Source organism: Chenopodium quinoa, unplaced genomic scaffold (genome assembly GCF_001683475.1).
Source record: "Chenopodium quinoa cultivar QQ74 unplaced genomic scaffold, ASM168347v1, whole genome shotgun sequence".
In the NCBI taxonomy this organism is placed as follows: domain Eukaryota; kingdom Viridiplantae; phylum Streptophyta; class Magnoliopsida; order Caryophyllales; family Amaranthaceae; genus Chenopodium; species Chenopodium quinoa.
The window spans coordinates 2,363,892-2,382,206 of NW_018745323.1; the positions used below are offsets into that span (position 1 = coordinate 2,363,892).

The 18,315-nt window shown below is 34.1% G+C and overlaps 1 long non-coding RNA gene across 1 annotated transcript; it reads left to right on the plus strand.

The window, feature by feature from the left end:
• The first annotated feature begins 15,325 nt into the window (after window positions 1-15,325).
• Window positions 15,326-16,337, plus strand: LOC110712544. Its single transcript, XR_002509605.1, has 2 exons — window positions 15,326-16,050; window positions 16,161-16,337. It is a non-coding gene; the product is annotated as an uncharacterized LOC110712544 (long non-coding RNA).
• The last annotated feature ends 1,978 nt before the right edge of the window (window positions 16,338-18,315 follow it).

The following is an 18,315-nucleotide window of genomic DNA, read 5'->3' on the forward strand; positions in this document are numbered from 1 at the left end:
AAGTAGATGTTGTATTCATCTAACATACTCTCTGTGTGAACTACCTTACTTGATTTTGTGTAAGACGACATTTTTTATCCGACCTTTTTTCACTTGGGATATGATGATTGTGTATATGTATGTATTGTGAGTTTGTGACTAATAAGAGTATTGTGGTGTATATTTAGATGGTTGATACAAAACATTCAACTTGAAAGAACCTATATATAGGGTGTTTTGACTGTTGTCAGGTAAAATTTAACCTTTTAATTTTGCATGTGCTATAATTCATGCATTAAAATTTTGAATGAATTAAGCACATTTTTCATTTGTAGATAATGGCATGAATAACTTTTTTTATAATTTATCTCGTATTATGATAAAGTTTCAAAATCTTAGAATGCATTTGGTTTTAACTTAATTGGTTAATGAAATAATGGTCCCCTAATCTATTGACATATACATGACATACAGGTAAGAATCTTAAATACATAGTACTATGCATTAGCTAATATGAATATCAATCTATGTGAATAAAAATTACTAAGAATATAATGAACCGACTATATCAAATTGTACAAGCATTATGTTTATAATATTTATAATTAATAATGAAGTGGAGGTATTACTACGGCATATAGTAAAGTTAAGTATGTTATAATACTATATAAAAATGTTATAGGCTTATAGCATATTTTAAGGCTTAATAGAATAGTACTTGTAATTAGTATCTATCAAAGTATAGTTACAACTATTTAAAAGTATATGGTTCCTTGCTTCGTCGGAAAAAGTATGGTTTTTTAATTTGTTCTTTTACAATCTCGTCTTCAGCTTAATTGGTTTGGATTATCTTAAATGATTGTTGTATAGGAGCCTAATTTAAGTCCCCCATATTGCTAGGAATGCAAAGCTGATTGACTCATTCGATGGGCGCAATTCTAGTGTGTTGAAGCATAATGGTTTTGATGATGAGGAACTTGAACTACAAGCAAACTCAACTAATAAACATTCTCTAGTGTGTGATTAGTCAAGGTGCAGATTGATCTTGGTGATTGAAGAACCATCTGAAACTAAGAAGACTTGAAGAAGATCTTTATTGAAGAAGTTAAACAAATCAGAGGAAGAGTTCTCTAACAAGAACTAAGTTCCCTAACAGGAACCTGAAGACGAGCAGTTTAAGTTCTTTGGCGGAACTTGATATGCTTGGAGCCCAAGTAATTTACCTGATCAAAGTACGGCGCATCAATAATAGTCAAGGTTTTATCTTAGAAATTATTGTTAATATGTTAAGTAGGTTAGTGCACGAAATTTATTAGAAACGTGATAAGTTTGCTTGGTAAATAATATAATTATGGAAAATAATAAAAGATAGATTTTAGGAAAAGATTTTCTAAAAATATTATTTTGTCTAAAGTCGGTTTGTTAAAAAGATAAGTCTTCTTAATAAATATCTTTTTAAACTTATTTTTGGAAAAGATTTTATTCCACTTGATTTGCAAAAACCGTGTTTAAAAGATAAGTTAAGTTAACATATTTATCTTTTTAGAAAACCTACTTTCTATACGAGTGTTACTTGTATAAATAGTACAGAGAAAAATGATTTAGGTTTTTGTGAGTTTATGCGTGGAGAAATCACAGTGCTTTAATTGAGTAAGTTTACCAAGCTTCTAACTTATCATATTAGTTTCGGATTTCGTGCATTGTTTACCTATCATACTAGGTGTCTTATATTTGTATTGGTCGGGTTATTTGGGTGATTTTATAGTTTGTGTTACATACAGTTTTGTGTTAGCTTCTAGGTGAGGCTGTGAGTTTTGTAATGGGGTGGTACGAGTATTTGTGCTTTGGTAGTACGTGTAGTTTTTTGGTGGTACGAGTGAATCTAAGTGTGGTGCTTAGATTGGGTAGGATAAGGTCCTATCAAGTAGCAAGTTCAGTGAGGAACTTGTGAAATAAAGGTCCGTGTCTAATAGGTTGTAACTAGGTGTTTGCCCTATTATAGTGAAGTGTTTTGTGTTTGAAATCCCTAAGGTAGGTTCGAGGTTTTACTTCCATTTGGGTCCTGGAAGGTTTCCTCGTAAAATCTGTGTGTTTTATTAAGTTCCTATTTGCATTGTTTATTTATCCGCAAAAAGTAGTCATTAGGAAATCTATACAATTCACCCCCCCTCTTGTATTAATCGTCTCAACTAACAATTGGTATCAGAGCAAGGTACTCTCGTGTAAGAGAATAACTTTGCTGAGTAAGTTTCTGGAGAGATGAATTACAAGGAGAAACTTGAAGAAAGGTATTCGACCCAACGTCCACCCATGTTCAATGGTAAGTTTTACACCTACTGGAAGAACAGGATGGAGATCTATATTAAGGCAGAAAATTACCAGGTTTGGCGTGTCATTGAAGCTGGTGATTTTGAAATAACCGTAACCAATGAAAACAAAGAGGTAGTTCCTAAACTTATTTCTGATTATGATGAAGAAGATTATCAGAAACTTGAACTAAATGCTTTAGCAATAAAGTATTTGCACTGTGGACTTGGACCTCATGAACATAATCGTATCATGGGATGCAAGTCTGCTAAACAGATTTGAGATCTACTAGAAGTAACTCATGAAGGTACAAATGAGGTAAAACGTTCTAAGATTGATTTGTTGATGTCTAGATATGAAAGGTTTGAAATGCAATCAAAGGAAACTATAGAGAAAATGTTTACTAGGTTCAATGATATTATTAATGAACTGAATTCCCTTGGCAGACATATTCCTATTGATGAACAGGCTAGGAAGATCTTAAGGAGTCTACCACAAGATGAACTATGGAGATCAAAGGTTACTGCCATGCAGGAAGCTAAGGACTTCACAAAGTTCAACATGGAACAACTAGCTGGATCATTGATGACTCATGAACTACATCCGAGTTCTAACTCTAAAAGTTCCAAAAACAAGAGCCTGGCTCTTAAGGCTCAAGACTTAGAGGAATCAGAAGCAGATGAGGAAGAAATGGCAATGCTAGTCAGAAAGTTCAAAAGGATGATGAACTACAAGAAGTTTGATAGGAACAAGAAATATGCAAGTTCCAAAAACACAACTTGTTTCAAGTGTGGCTCGAAAGATCACTTCATTAAAGATTGTCCATTACCAGACAGTGAGAAAGGAAAGACAAAGGGCAAGGAGAAATCCAAAGAGTCAAGAGTCTAAAAACCTTACTTCACCAAGGACAACGTGAAGAAAGCCATGTTAGCTGCTTGGGGAGATTCAGATTCTGAGGAAGAGGAAGAACAACCACCAGAGGAAACTGCCCATCTATGTTTGATGGCTAAAATTGATGAAAAGGCAAAGCTGAAGGAACTAGAGTCTGAGGTATGGTTTTTTCAAAAAGAACTTAGACATTTCTCTAAAGAAAACCTAATATTAGCTGTTTTAGAAATTCAAGAAGAACTTAAAGAATTGCATAAAGCTAAACATAAAAGTGATGAAGCTTTGGTTACTTTTAAAGAAAACAATGAGTGGGTTGATAATTTAAAATTTGATATTCAATATAGATTCTTTAGTCTGTTTGATGATAATTATTATTTAAAAGAGACTATAGACAGGCTGAAACATGATAACATAATGTTAAATGTGGAACTGTCCTTGATGAAACTCTGTCTTAATGCTCCTGATTCTAGAGTTCCTCCACTTGCTCAATATTCGAATTTTGAAAAACTAAAATCTGATTTGGAAGATATAAAAGCGGATAAGGCAAGACTTGAGGGGGAACTTGAGAAAGCTAGGAAAGGCAAACAACCTGTAGATTACAGAGTTCCTGATTGGATCACCAAAGCTCAAACCAAAAGAACAGAAGGATTGGGTTTTAAAAGGAAGTTCCAAAAGGAAAAGAATTATGTTGACCTGCCTATTAGTATAGTTTGTTATTTCTGTGGGAATACTGACACAAACAAGTTAAGTGTCCTAAGAAAGAAAAGAGTACACAGAAAAATAAAAAACATGTATGTAGAACAGATTTGGATCGAAAAGAATAAACCTACTGTTGTTACACATGAACCCAAGGAAACCTGGGTTCCTAAACCTAATGTTTGATTTCTCATGCAGGTTCCAGTGAGGGGGAACAACACTTGGTACCTCGACAGTGGTTGTTCTAAGCACATGACTGGAGACAAATCTAGATTTCTGTCACTAGATGCCTATTACGGTGGAACTGTGACATTTGGTGATAACATGACAGGAGATATAGTTGTTATTGGCAAAGTAGGAAGGTTAAATTCCCATGCTATTGATAATGTATTTTTGGTCGAGGGTCTCAAACACAACTTGTTTAGTATTTCACAATTTTGTGACAAAGGTAACTCCGTAAGCTTTACTTCTAATAAGTGCAGAATCATTCACAATGACACTGGGAACATCATCTTAGAAGGAACTCGTAAAGGTAACACGTATGTTGTTGATCTTAACGAAGTTCCTAATAGCAGTTTAACATGTCTTAGTGTCATTGAGAATGATCCTTTATTGTGGCACAAGAGATTTGGACATGCAAGCTTTACTCTACTTGATAAATTGAGATCTAAGGAACTAGTGGAAGGACTTCCATGTATTAAGTTCTTGTATGACAAAGTGTGTGATGCTTGTGTTAGAGGAAAACAGACTCAAGTTTCTTTTGAGTCCAAGAAAATGGTAAGTACCAAGAGACCTTTGGAACTTGTTCATATGGATCTATGTGGTCCTATGAGAATCCAAAGTAGAAGTGGTAAGAGATATGTTATGGTTATTGTTGATGACTTTTCAAGGTTTACTTGGGTTTTCTTTCTTGTTAGTAAAGATGAAACGTTTGATGAATTTGTAGCTTTTGTAAAGAAAGAACATAGAAGAACGGGTAATCCATTGATACACCTCAGATCATATCATGGTTCCGAATTTGAAAATTCAAAATTTGATGAATTTTGCACTGAGCATGGAATGGATCATAACTTCTCTGCCCCAAGGACCCCTCAACAAAATGGAGTGGTGGAACGCAAGAACAGAAGCCTTGAAGACATGGCTAGAACAATGTTGATCTCAAGTGGCTTGCGTAGGAACTTCTGGATAGAAGCAGTGAATACATCATGTTATATTCTTAATAGAGTATCAGTTAGAGACATCACCAAAAAAACTCCTTATGAGTTGATCAAAGGGAGAAAACCTAATATTTCTTACTTTAGATCTTTTGGTTGTAAATGTTTTGTTCATAACAATGGTAAAAGGAACTTGGGAAAGTTTGATGAGCGTAGTGATGAGGCTGTATTCTTAGGATATGCCTCTAATAGTAAAGCATATAGAGTTTATAATAAAAGGACAATGTGTGTTGAGGAATCTGTACATATTATATTTGATGAAACTGAATAGTCTCTAAATGATGTACATGAGTGTGATAATGATTTTGAAATTGGACTTGTCCGCAAGACAGATTCAGATGAAAAATCAACATCATTGCAGAAGCAGCTAGTTGAAATTGGTGAGCAAACGAATCTGGAAGCAAATGAAGAACCAGATACAGAGAATGCACCAAGAACTCCTTCTCAAGAACAGAATCAAGATCAAATTGAGGAAAACCCTGTTGAATTTCCAATTGAGACTCAAGAACAAGTTCCTACAGAAGAACCAGTAAACAATGATCAGGAAAGATTGTATCCAGTGAAGGAATTTACACCTAAACGATGGAAACATCAGAAGTCACATCCTGTAGATGCAATCATGAGTGATATTACAAAAGGAACTCAGACTAGATCTCAGCTTAGGAACTTCTGTGCATTCTATGCATTCCTTTCTTCTATTGAACCTAAGAATTATGTTGAAGCTTTAACTGACGCAGACTAGATTAATGTTATGCAAGCTGAACTCAATGAGTTTGAAAGAAATAAAGTATGGCATCTGGAACCTAGACCCAAAGATAAGAAGACAATAGGCTTAAAGTGGGTGTTTAGGAACAAGCTGGATGAGCATGATATTATTGTCAGAAATAAAGCAAAACTGGTTGTACAAGGTTTTAATCAACAAGAAGGAATAGATTATGAAGAATCATTTGCTCCAGTAGCCAGGTTAGAGGCTATTCGTTTACTTATTGCTTTTGCTGCTTATATGGGATTCACGTTATTCCAGATGGATGTAAAATGTGCATTTCTAAATGGTTTTCTAAACGAAGAAGTCTATGTGGAACAACCTCCTGGATTTGAAAATCCAGAGTTCCCAAACCATGTCTACAAGCTTGACAAAGCTCTCTATGGCTAAAGCAAGCTCCTAGAGCATGGTATGAAAGATTGTCAAAGTTCCTATTACAAAATGGTTTTAAACGTGGCAAAATAGATAAAACTTTATTTTTAAAATCAAATGGAACTGACATATTAGTTGTACAAATTTATGTTGATGATATTTTGTTTGGTGCAACTAATGAATCTTTGTGCAAGTATTTTGCTGACCTTATGAGTGGAGAACTTGAAATGAGCATGATGGAGAATTAAATTTCTTCCTCGGACTGCAAATAAAGCAATCTGAGAAAGGAATCATGATCCATCAACAAAAGTATATCAAGGAACTGATCAAGAAATACAAACTTGAAAATGCTAAAACAAATGATACTCCAATGGGCATTGCAACCAGATTGGATGATGATCCATCTAGAACTTGTGTTGATCAACCTATGTACAGAGGTATGATAGGATCTTTACTTTACTTAACAGCTAGTAGACCTGGCATATCTTTCATTGTAGGTTTGTGTGCCAGGTTCCAAGCAAACCCAAAGGAGTCTCACTTGAAAGCAGTAAAGAGAATCCTTAGATACTTGAAAGGAACTGATGACTTGTGTCTCTTCTATCCTAGAAGCGACTCATTTGATTTACATGGCTTTTTTGATGCTAACTATGCAGGTGATTTGGTGAATGGAAAAAGCACTTCAGGTATGGTACAGTTCTTAGGACCTTGTTTAGTTTCTTGGGGTTCCAAGAAGCAAAACACAGTTGCTTTATCTACAGCTGAAGCTGAATACGTGGCAGCAGCAGCATGTTGTTCACAAGTACTTTGGATAAAACAACAGGTTAGAGATTTTGGTCTTATTTTTGAATGTGTACCTATCTACTGTGACAACACAAGTGCTATATGTAATTCTAAAGATCCAGTTCAGCACTCTAAGGTAAAACACATCCACATTAGGCATCACTTTCTAAAAGACAATGTGGAGCAAGGGAATATTAAATTGGAATTTTGTAATACGGAATATCAACTTGCAGATATTTTGACCAAAACCTTGAACAGAGAAAGATTTGAGAAATTGAGACTGGAACTTGGAATGATCAAGCTGAATTGATTGCTTCTGAAGTTCCTAGATATGGCAAAGTCAAAAATAATGAAAATAGAGCAAAAAGAGCATTTAGTACAATCTTGGTGTGCTAAACATAGCTGAAGTGTCACCGTTGTTGATCAATGGAGGTTAGTTCATTAAATGCTCAAATAAATTTGCTAAGTAGTAATGTACATTGCATGCGTGTAAATAGCGTGTTCCAATTGCGTGTTTTATTTTCGGAAAGTTTTTTTTTAAATCAAATGAATTTGGAAAGAAAATAATTTTGGTAAATACATCCTGTATAAATTTTGGAAAAATTAGTTGAACTTGTTTAATTAATGACTGCAAAAATAAAACCCTTTAAATTCTTCACACTGTTTCATTTAATATAAAAGGCCTCCCTCAACCACCTTACATCATCACTGTCAATTCAAATTTACTCCACTGTGAAAAGCTTCTACACCCTTCTAAAACCCTCTAAAAGAAAACAATGGTCATAATTACCTCTCTTAGCTCCTCCGAAAACTCATAAAATAATCCTTCCTCTGAACAAGAAGAAGTTTCATCACTTCCACTTGTCTCCTTCACCGAATCACAATCAATTCCCCCTACCTCTGAAAACATGCAAAATTCAAAACCCGTTGAAACCGAAAACCTAACCTATGAGCAACTCATTGAAAAATTAAAAGAATGGAAAGAAAAGAAAGAACGAAGGAAGACGGTTGAAGAGCACATCAAGGAAGTGGAGGACTTCGTTGAGGAGATAGGGAATTCTGATAAAGAAGAATCGGAGAAGGAGGAAGAAGAGGAGATCGTGGATCAAGCTGAACTTGAGTCGCAAGCAAGGAGGTATGTAGCTGGTCACAGAATTGACTTGAACAGGGTCAAACAAGCTAAGTTCCTAGAATTTCTTGATTTAATTAAGTTCCAGGGGTGGGAATATTTGTTGACAAAAGCATCAAATAATTTCATGTATCCAACTGCAATGACTGAATTTTGTGAAAATTTTGAAGCAAAATTAGGGGTAATTACCAGTGAAGTTGATGGTGTTAAAATTGAACTAAATGTTGAAACCCTAGGCAAAATCTTGAAAACTCCTACTGAAGGTTATGAAACTTATATCAAAGGGAAGGCAAGTGTAAAAGTGGGAAATTACAGGAGTGGAGATATAGTTGAAGCTTTAGGAGGAAAACAGGGAAAGATTATGAGTCACAATGATCTGAGCCCCATGGAAAAACTTCTGTTTAACCTTGTTAAGAAAACTATTCTTCCTAGAACTGCTAAGAAAGGGGAAGCATGTTTGATGGATATGGCAGTAATTTTCTGCATTTCTAAGAAAATTAAGGTTAATTTTCCTTCTTTAATGTATCAACACTTAGCACATTGTATCCCTGGGAAGACCAAAGTAGGATATGGAGTTATTTTGTCTACTGTCTTTGAAAATTTGGGTGTGGTGCTACAGAGTCTTGAGCACAGGCTGGAAGCTCTCATTACACAACAAAAGGAGGACAGCAAACAGATTCTGAGCCTCTTGCAAACTTAGCCATTCCCCTTTTCAGCTTATCTTTATTAGCCTATCCTTACTCTCTTTTGCAGTCATGAACATTTTCAACTTTAGTTTTTAATGCTTGAACAATTTATTTTGGTTTGTAAGGTTATAACAAGATGTTTATTTTCAGTTTTTAAATGAATGCCTTTTGGAACTGCCTATGCATGTGTGTTTCTGTATGTTATGAATTCTTATGCAGGAGAGTGGAACTAACTTAAGGAAATTTAGCAGCGCTGCCTTCAGTTTCCCACACTCGATGAATTGCTTCTAGGGCTGTGGCTAGATGCTTAATACTTTGAAAAACAGGACTTTTTGATAATGCCAAAAGGGGGAAAAGAAGAAGAAAACTTGGAGGCTAAAGTTGTTCTGGTTTTAGTTAATAAAGTATCAGAAATTTCTCTGATATGATGCTGAAGTAGTTTAGTTTAGTTTTTTTTTAAATTTCTGTTTTTGCTTAATTTTGTTTTTATTGCTTTTAGTTTAATTTTTGTTCTGTGAGTGGTTACTTTTTGTTAGTAAAAAAAAAAATCAAAAATACGACATTCTATTTTGTTTAACTTGTTTTAGAGTTTGCTTAAATTTGTCATCATCAAAAAGGGGGAAATTGTTGAAGCATAATGGTTTTGATGATGAGGAACTTGAACTACAAGCAAACTCAACTAATAAAGATTCTCTAGTGTGTGATTAGTCAAGGTGCAGATTGATCTTGGTGATTAAAGAACCATCTGAAACTAAGAAGACTTGAAGAAGATCTTTATTGAAGAAGTTAAACAAATCAGAGGAAGAGTTCTCTAACAAGAACTAAGTTCCCTAACAGGAACCTGAAGACAAGCAGTTTAAGTTCTTTGGTGGAACTTGATATGCTTGGAGCCCAAGTAATTTACCTGATCAAAGTGCGGCGCAGCAATAATAGTTAAGGTTTTATCTTAGAAATTATTGTTAATATGTTAAGTAGGTTAGTGCACGAAATTTATTAGAAACGTGATAAGTTTGCTTGGTAAATAATATAATTATGGAAAATAATAAAAGATAGATTTTAGGAAAAGATTTTCTAAAAAGATTATTTTGTCTAAAGTCGGTTTGTTAAAAAGATAAGTCTTCTTAATAAATATCTTTTTAAACTTATTTCCGGAAAAGATTTTATTCCACTTGATTTGCAAAAACCGTGTTTAAAAGATAAGTTAAGTTAACATATTTATCTTTTTAGAAAACCTACTATCTATACGAGTGTTACTTGTATAATAGTAGAGAGCAAAATGATTTAGGTTTTTGTGAGTTTATGCGTGGAGAAATCACAGTGCTTTAATTGAGTAAGTTTACCAAGCTTCTAACTTATCATATTAGTTTCGGATTTCGTGCATTGCTTACCTATCATACTAGGTGTCTTATATTTGTATTGGTCGGGTTATTTGGGTGATTTTATAGTTTGTGTTACATACAATTTTGTGTTAGCTTCTAGGTGAGGCTGTGAGTTTTGTACTGGGGTGGTATGAGTATTTGTGCTTTGGTAGTACGTGTAGTACTTTGGTGGTACGAGTGAATCTAAGTGTGGTGCTTAGATTGGGTAGGATAGGGTCCTATCAAGTAGCAAGTCCAGTGAGGAACTTGTGAAATAAAGGTCCGTGTCTAATAGGTTGTAACTTGGTGTTTGCCCTATTATAGTGAAGTGTTTTGTGTTTGAAATCCCTAAGGTAGGGTCGAGGTTTTTACTTCCAGTTGGGTCCTGGAAGGTTTCCTCGTAAAATCTGTGTGTTTTATTAAGTTCCTATTTGCATTGTTTATTTATCCGCAAAAAGTAGTCATTAGAAAATCTATACAATTTACCCCCCCTCTTGTATTAATCGTCTCAACTAACATAGTGTGGAGTCCAATTAATGTAAAATAAAGTCAAAATTAAATGTGCCAATCAATATTTAGTTTTTATTAGAGCTTCTTCTTATCAATTTCTTATAATTTTATTAAACTATTAAAATTCACGATATTATTGTTGAAGATAAGGTGGTCTAGTCATTATATATTTTATATAGTTTTGCTCTCTTCATTTTTCCCACTAAATAGCCTAGTTTTATTATTACTCCAATTGTTCATTTCTTAAACCACAAACTCTTCTCTTTTCTATTCAATATAAAGAGGATTCACTCACACCATCTTTCTAATTGGACATATATACTGATCTATTTAGGTCTTTGACCTGAGGTGAGTTGATATAAATTAAAGTAGAATAATGAGGTGAATTGAACTAAAATACACTAAAAATTAGTTCAATTGAACATAGCATTAATCCACTTTATACAATATAATATCTGACATTTTTTTTATGACCACATATATATATATGAACTTCTCCAAAATTACGTGTTAATTAATGAACGGATGTGATTTATAAACTCCATTAATTTTTTTTAAATGCATCACTTTTGGATTCATGGATCATATATAGGCAATCCTTAGCTAGAATAGAGAGATATAAAATGAAAAGAAAAGATGACTCATTGGTAGGAAAGAAATAGAGAAAATTTACCAGCAAAAAAGGAAAGCAACACATTTAAATTGAACTTACATTTATAAAAAAAGTGATGCATCTAAAAAAACAAATGAAGATATATATATATATATATATATATATATATATATATATATTTTTGGGAAAAGGACATAGTAATTTAAAATTCATTTAATTGGATCATTGAATTCCTGAAATAATTAATCTTGATACGTTGTTATTTACAAGCATATCGACATCCAGTTTTTTTTTTTTTTTTTGAAAGATATCGACATCCAGCTTTAACTGAGGTTTATACCGATTCCTTATCTTGTACAAGTATTAGTTAGCCAATGTATTTTTTCTTGAGCAATCAATATTAACCATGTATTTATTTGCTGATTAAACAGTAAAAGATTTTGGATGCGTATCATGGAGATGTTACTCCTTTATATATGCTATACTTTCTTTTTGTCCATGAATATGTCTATTATATTATCTTTGATAATTATAGAATTTTATTAAGTGGAAACTATATATTCATAGACTATGTGTTTGAAAATGATTTACAAAAAGTAGATTCTTTGAGCACCATTAATATCATATATTTTTTTTTAAGTAAAAACACAAAATTTGGATATTTTCCAAGTATTTACTAGAGCGAATCTAACAATCTAGATCAAGCACGACTATATTTTGTTGGTTGTAGTGCTTCAAAATATCCTATTTTTAAGTGTTATGGTTAGTCTAACTTAGGCCTTGTTCGCTTCACCTTAATTTTGCCGAACAGAAATTATTTTTACTGAACTGAAATTATTTTTGTTGAACTTAAATTATTTTTACTGAACTTAAATTAATTTTACTGAATTGAAATTATTTTTGCTGAACTGAAATTAATTTTACTGATTTTCTATTATAATTATTCTTTAATAAAACTGAATTTTGCCGAACTGAACTTATTTTTACTGAACTGAAATTATTTTTACTGAACTGAATTTATTTTTACTTAATATTTTTTTTAAGGTGAAGAGAACAAGGCCTTAATCTATTGTTTGTTGAGATAATTTGGTAGGTAGTACCGTAGTGGGTCATGTTTACATGCACTATGTCACTATGCTTCCATTATTCTAGTTGTTAGTTATTTTGCTAGTCTATATAAGTCGTGTAATCTTTGGTATTAATGCAATCAAGTAGTGTTATCAGTTTATTGTTGAGAAACTTTATCTTTTATTATCTTTTTCTTTACATAAAATATAAATTCAACATGGTATCAGAGCTAATCAAGGTTCCGATCCTGAACCAAATTTGAATGTCATGAGTGTCATGAGATTATTTTTGAGTGAAACCAAAAGGTTTTATTTTTTCATTTAGTGCTTGATTGTCGTAGTATTTTTTTGTGGGTAATTTTTGTGAGTAAGTATGACAACCAATGGTTCAAATGCAAATACACAATCCTTAATTCAAGTTTTCAAAGGTGAAAAATATCATATTTGGAGTATCAAAATGCAAACAATGTTCAAATCTTAAGAGTTGTGGGATATTGTCGAGTGTGGGTATGTAGAACCGACGCGTCGCCGGTAGAGCCAAATCAAAAGCTGCGTGAAAATCGCAAAAGGGATGCAAAGACATTGTTTTTTATTCAATCGGGAGTAGATGATGATATTTTCCCTAGAATTTCATCTGCAAAGACATCCAAGCAGGCATGGGATATCATAAAAACTGAGTAAAGGGGTGATAGTAAGGTAATATATATCTGTTAAATTACAAAACCTTCGTCGTAATTTTGAGTTAGTGTTCATGAAATAAAAGAGTCGGTGCAAGAATATTTGTCTAGAGTATCAGATATTGTTAACCAAATGAGATCATTTGGTGAAAATATTAGTGACAAACTGTTGTGTTTAATTAAGGAGTTAAGGAGTTTAAACCCTAATTTCAATCATGTTGTTGCGGCAATTGAAGAGTCTAAAGACATGTCTAATTATAGTTTTTATGAATTGATGGGTTCCCTTTTAGCTCATGAAGATATATAATTACTAAGTCTCACAAGAATGAAGGAGATGAAAATGCCTTTGCAGTCGAAGGACAAATGTCAAATGGAGAGTATTATGAGAGTAGTCGTGGTTGTGGTAGTCATGGTCGTGGTGGTAGTTTTCATGGTCGGGGTTATGGTCGAGGTGGTCGTGGTTGTGGTCGTGAAGAAAATGGTAGTGGTGATCAATTTGAAGGTCAAAATTCATCCATAAGTAGTGTCCAATGTTACTATTGCAAGAGGTATGGTCACAAGGAAGATAAGTGTTGGGATAAGCAAAGGGATGAGCAAAAGAAAGAGCATACTAATTTTTCTCAAAATGTCAAAGAAGAAGAGAATATGCTCTTCTAAAGTCGTGTGTCGCAGTTGGGTCGTGAAAGTCGTGGTTGTGCTGCCTTGAAAGTCGTGAGTTAAAGCATCTCGTGTTCAAGTCAAAGTCCGTTGTCGCAATATGGTCGTTGGTGTTGGTGGCTTTGAAGCAAAAGGAGGTGTGTTGGTTGTAGTGCTTCAAAATAGTGTTAGTCAACATATCTCCTATTTTAAGTGTAATGGTAAGTCTGATTTAGTCTATTGTTTGTTGAGATAATTTGGTAGATAGTGTCGTAGTGGGTCATGTTTACATGCATTATGTCAGTAATGCTTCCATTATTCTTGTTGTTAGTTATTTTGATAGTCTATATAAGTCGTGTAATCTTTAGTATTACACAAAGTTTTATATGCGACTGGCCGCAACAAGCCACGGTTTTTTTTTTCTCTTTCTCTCTCTTCTCCTCCATTTTCACTTCCTTGAAGAACTGCCTTTATTGAAGCTCCAACCAGATCGTCGTCGTGGTCGTCGCGAAGCTCCAACCCAGTTTGTGGTCGTCGTGAAGCTCCTCGTACTCCGTCGCCGAAAAACAACTTAGAGTTTTTATGGCCAAATTCAGCCATAAAAACTCTAGATTTAGTGTTTTTATGGTCGAATTTGGCCTTTTTAGCCTACTTGAAGTGAAATTTGAAGCCATTGTTAATAATTAAGTTTGGCAGCGTGATTGCTGGTGGTTAGGGTGGGTTTTAGGTGTGGGTAGCTGGGCGTGGTTGGTGGTGGCGTGGTGGTAAGGTGGTTAGGGTGGGTTTTTGGATCGGATTTGGTGTGAATTTGTAGAAGTAATGAATAAATTGAGAGTTTTTCTTGTACATTTTTGTTGAAAAATAAGAAGCAAAAGTTCAGTGCTTTAATCATGGTTAAGCATTTCTGAAACAAAATTGGAACTTTGATATAAAGGATTTAAGAACTTATTGAGAAGCAGAGTACAACTTATTAAGGTGTGGTGGAGTTTAAGGCTTTGAGGTGGTGTAGGAGTAGGGGTTACTTACTTGGTTAGGGGTTACCAGGGGGTTACTAGGTCCCGTCAGGGGTTATTTGGTCCGGTCAGGGGTTACTTGATTCGGTCAGGGGTTACTAGGTCCGGTCAAGGGTTACTTGGTCCGGGGTTACTAGGTCCGGGCAGGAATTACTTGGTTCGGTTGGGGGTTACTAGGTCCGGTTAGGGGTTACTTGGTCCGGTCAGGGGTTAACAGGTGGGTCAGGGGTTACTAGGTTGGTGGGATTACCAGGTGGGTCAGGGGTTACTAGGTTGATGGGGTTACTTTGTCATTTGCTGATTTGGCACCCTGCCGCCGCATCAAAAACGAACTGTTAGTATTAATGCAATCAAGTAATATTATCACTTTGTGTTTATTTGTTGAGAAACTTTATCTTTTATTATCTTTTTCTTTACATAAAATATAAATTCAACATATTTTCCCTTAGAAATAAATTTTACAAAAATAAATTTCGTACAGGCCAGGTGGGAATGGACCAATATTTTACATTGTAATAAAGTTTTGATAAGCCCATCAGACATAATAAAAACCTAAAAATGTACTGTAAGGTCATACCTAAGTCGTCGTCCCCTTTCTGATAAGTCGTCTCATTTTCTAGGTGGAAGTAATTAAGACTATAGTAGTAAAATTCAGAATACGGACATTTTTAATTCTACTAGTCCTTGCTTGTTACTTGTTGGTTGGTCGAAAATGAACTGAATTAAATTGAGATGAGATTCGCCATGATGGTGCTAGTACGAAGCTAAGTGGTATTTACAGCAGTACAAATAGTTGTTAGTTGTAAGTTAAACATGCATATATATGTTTTGTTTGTTTGTTTGTTTTGCATTGTGAAATGTGATCCCGCATCAACAAAACACAATTCGCTGATTAAAATTAAACAATGTCATCTCGTTCATTCAACAAGTCTTTAGAAATAGAAGAAACCCGTTTAAGTATGCCACACGACGATGATAATGATCAATCAACACCAAGAACACCACCAGTACAACCCCAATCTTCACGGTCAGATGATAGCTGTTTGGAGTTGATAGGTGATAATAATTAATTAGTTTTTTCACCAGGTCCTTCGAAAAAAGTACATCCTTCATTGTTAGTTTAGTGGTGGTGACAAGAAGTGAAAATGTAACCAAGATAGCCGTGAATTATAAAAGCAAGGACATGAAAAATAGCACCTACTCTCAATGTCTTAAGGAGAAGCAAAAGCAGAAATCCAACTTCCTCCATGATTTACAGAACAAAGTTGAGCTGATTAATTTTGACTGGAATGACCATGTTGAACTTGAAATAGGTTCAGTGAACATCATCAAAAGAAAAAAGCTCAAAGAATCTGTTCAAGAGTAAGATTTTAGCTCCTTTCTTCCCCAGTTGTTTTTTAATTTGAGACAATGCAATTAGGTGAAGGTGATGATAATTAATTTGCCTTTTTTATATTTTAATTTTTCACCAGGTACTTCAAAAAAAATAATATCTTCACTGATAGTTCAGTGGTGGTGTCAACAAGTGAAAATGTAACCAAGATAGCAGTTACTTATACTTATAAATGCATTATGGACAAGGAAAAAAACACCTACTCTCAATGTCTCAAGGAGAAACAAATGATGAAATCCAAGCTCCTCGACGATTTACAAGAAATTGTTGAGCAAAAAAACAATAACGAACTAGAGACCGTGAATCAGCAGATCTTGGTAAGAGCCTAAAAGAGAGTGATTGGCAAGGTAATTAATCGTGAGAGTAGTCAATCTTCTTCATGTTGAATTTTCATTGGATTGTTGTGTGTTTAAATATTTTATAGTAATGTGAGATTTTGTTAGATTCATTGCAATCGCAATGTGTAGATTATAAATATGTGTTGTATAATCCTTGTAGCAATGATATATTTGATTTCTATCTCTGAGCAAGGATCTATGTAATTGATATATGTTCATGTTTAGTTTATAATGTGTCATATAATCCTTGTAGAATAATAGCAATGATGTCTATCTTTGAGCAAGGATTTATGGTAACCACAAATAGAATCGAAACAAGATGATCTTTTACTCTGTTTTATATGACTGTTTTTTCATGGTCGAACAATTTGGAGGGAAAAATATTGCATAACAGTCTCGTATTATCTTTATTTTTAATTATAGGTAACATAGCTTGCATATTAGACTAGTTTCTTCTCATATAAGATTTTTTTTTTTACTTTTGATAAATTAAGAATAAATGAGGTAAATTAAGACAAGTTAAGTTGAACAAAAATAAATCTCAAAATTTAGGTGCATTTGGTGTACATGAGTTTATTGTATAAAAGGTCACTATCGATATGGTAACTTTTATTATACATCACTATAGTTGTATGATACAATCTCTTTCATTTTTACACATACCGTAACATCTCCATATTTGGAGACCATCATGAATAGAAAATTGAGTGTATGTATAATTATATTTGTATTTTTTCATACCAAACACCTCCTAAGAAGGAATAATGTGATCCCCTAAGAAGAAAAAATGTGAGCTAAGGTAGTGATAAAGAAATAATGACTTTTTTGTGATAAGAAAAGAGAAAGGTAGTAAAATAATTATTACCCACAATGAGGGTAACCAGACCCTATAGTGGACGGTGGACCGGTGGTGGTGGTGGGTAACTATTACCCTCAAATTAGTGTAATAATTCTCCTCCATCTCCCATTTTCCTTTTTTTTTTTTTGAAGAAAAGGGAAAACTAAATTAAGATAAGTGTTGTTGGCTTTCCAAAGGATAGCCCAAAATTACAGACTGATGGTTGCCATCACTACTTAAGTTGATAGAGTCTAGTTGAAGAGCTTTTATTCAAAATAAAGGAGGGACTAAAATATTACAATGCTGGTTCAAAACATTTAGATTTCCTCGTGCATCTTTAGCTAAAAGGTCAGCCACGCTGTTCTTGCCCCTTTCTCCATAGTAGAGCTTGACTTCATTTAGCTCCCTTAACTGCAGCCTGCAATCATTTTATTTTGGGGTTAATATACAATCTTTGTTGTCATTTAAGTCCTGTACAACAAACTTGCAATTAGATTCAATGTGGCAGTTCTGCCATCCCCTTTCTTGTATCCAGGTCAGAGCAAGGGAAATGGCCTGGATTTCTGCTTCTTCAGCTGAAGCAGTATATCCCTTCCATTGAAAAGCTTCTTTCCAGCTTCCCATATGGTCTCTGCACATCCAGCTTCTATGGAAATAGAAGAGTACGCAACATCAACATTTATTTTTAGTGAAAGAGGGGGAGGAGGGGCCAGTGTGGAGATTTGGGCTTTATTGTAGTATGCTGGTTTGAAGAGTAAAACCATTCACTAGCAGCCCATAGACACTGAGTTTTGGATGTTTTGATAGGGGTGTTTATTTTTGAGAAAAGCCAGCTGTTTCTTCTTTTCCAAATCATCCATAAGGAGAAGCAAAAAATGATGTTCCAAGGTAGGTGATGTTGAGAAGGTTGTTTATTTTTTAGATTTTTGAAGATCCATGTTTGGAAAGATTCTTGATTGAGTTTAGGGAAAGATTGTGGTGTTTCAAGGCCCCCAGAACTCTGCTGCTCTAATGCATTCAAAGAAAATATGATCTGCGATTTCAGGTGAATGGGGGCA